Below are 1,683 nucleotides of genomic sequence, written 5' to 3'. Positions count from 1 at the left end.
GGAGGCACCACGATTACTTAAAACTAACAGAAACTATGTAAAACTGTTAAGAGAAGTAAAAGCGTGCCTAAAAACCAGTCAATAAATAAATAAAACCTGTACTTACCCGCAGAGCAAATGTAGTCTCTTGTGAAAATATGTACAACAGTAGAGTTGTGATATTTGCACAAAGAGCTGAAAATATACCTCCTAAAGGTGACAAACCAATACCACGACAAGCAAAAGTTATCCACCGATGAGAGGCGATCGCAGTCTTAGCCAAAAGGGCGAGAAGCAATGACCCTCAAGCCCATGCTGCCCAGTGCAACCTCCTGGGGCAGGTCTCACTTGTCATGGTGCCGTTGTCTCCATTGGGCACAAGAATGGCTGCTTGCGCATAAGAATATCATCTTGTGCATCACCCCGGCCCTGGCGAGTGAATCGCTCCAGTCTCGGCTTGCTGTTCACAAATGGACAAGGCTCAACCAAACGGCAAAGCCTGTCAAAAATAGGTTCAACTCAGTGGTGTTCCTCTCCACGGAAGTCTTTAGTAACAGGCGAAAGACTTTTGCGCTATGAAGAGAAACCAGAGCATTTACAACCCTCCGCACCGGAGCGGCCAAAGACCCTAGTGGTCCCAGTCATTACGCTCACGATGAGCCTCGCTTACCCTTTGTACTTATTTATTAATATAGTTTATTTTGCACAGTTATCTTGCTATTTTGCTATCCCTTTGCTGCTGCATTGTTGGAAATTTCCCCACTGTGGGACTAATAAAGGATTATCTTATCTTATCTTATCTTATCTTATCTTGTGCCGCCTTCCAAGTCCCACTGCGATAGTGGGACCTCTCTGGAAAACCCATTTTTTGCAGCACCTGGATGCAGTACATGATGCTAAAAGTTTACAAAAAGTCTACAGTCCAAGTTTAAAAGAGTGATAGGTCTCCAGTTCTTCCAGTCTGTCTTGTCTTCGTCCTTGTGAAGTAGAGTCACTATCCCTGCTGTACATTGTCATTCAGTTTCTTGACATCAAGAGCGGAAAACTGGGTCTCTGTGTTTTAAAAACAGCAGAACAGCAGAGCGAAAGCTAACATCAAATCCCTTGTTAAATGGCAACGTCACAATGCAGGTCACACCCATTAACCATCCCTTGCCCACGTTATCTCAGGGGGCAACATTCCTTCTCTCTCATGTATTTTGCTTCCAAGCAATAGGGAACTCACTCTCTCGCCTGCGCTTTTTGAGCATGCAACTTCTCTTTGCATTGGCACCGCCCCTTTCCCCCGCTCGCCACGGCCACGGCCATTCGAGACTGTGAGACAAATGAGCGGCCACAAGGGACACGGTCGAGGTGACTGCCGAATTTTTTCAATGTATTTTTGTCACCACAACTCTGGGCCTCCAGGACCGGATACCGTTGCGTCGCAATTCTTTACGGACGCAATGGCACCTGGAGCAGGGCAGGGCTTCGTTCAATTTTTTTTTTTTTCCACAGGGCCTGAGAAGGGTGCACCATTCCTGGCGGCGCTGCAATACCGGGTTGATGCGTGGAGCGAATGGGGTAAGCCCCTTGTTCGGCCCCTGCTGCCAAAAATCCGTTTAATATGTTGTCTCCGTATAGAGGACGTATCAGATATTAAGTTGATAAGAACAGATTTATTTATTTATTTATTTTTTTTAAACAGATTTATTAAAATAGAAG

The 1,683-nt window shown here is 45.6% G+C and overlaps 1 non-coding gene and 1 pseudogene across 1 annotated transcript; both read right to left on the bottom strand.

Annotated features, from left to right (window-relative positions):
* Positions 1-469: 469 nt before the first annotated feature.
* On the bottom strand, positions 470-574 carry LOC121965967 (annotated as a pseudogene).
* Positions 575-1,483: 909 nt separating this feature from the next.
* On the bottom strand, positions 1,484-1,670 carry LOC121965966. The gene has a single exon (XR_006107541.1). It is a non-coding gene; the product is annotated as a U2 spliceosomal RNA (small nuclear RNA).
* Positions 1,671-1,683: the final 13 nt, after the last annotated feature.

The sequence above is a fragment of the Plectropomus leopardus genome, unplaced genomic scaffold (assembly GCF_008729295.1).
Source record: "Plectropomus leopardus isolate mb unplaced genomic scaffold, YSFRI_Pleo_2.0 unplaced_scaffold22547, whole genome shotgun sequence".
Classification (NCBI taxonomy): domain Eukaryota; kingdom Metazoa; phylum Chordata; class Actinopteri; order Perciformes; family Serranidae; genus Plectropomus; species Plectropomus leopardus.
The sequence above is the reverse complement of the archived record's forward strand: the minus strand, read 5'-3'. Positions and strand labels throughout refer to the sequence as shown.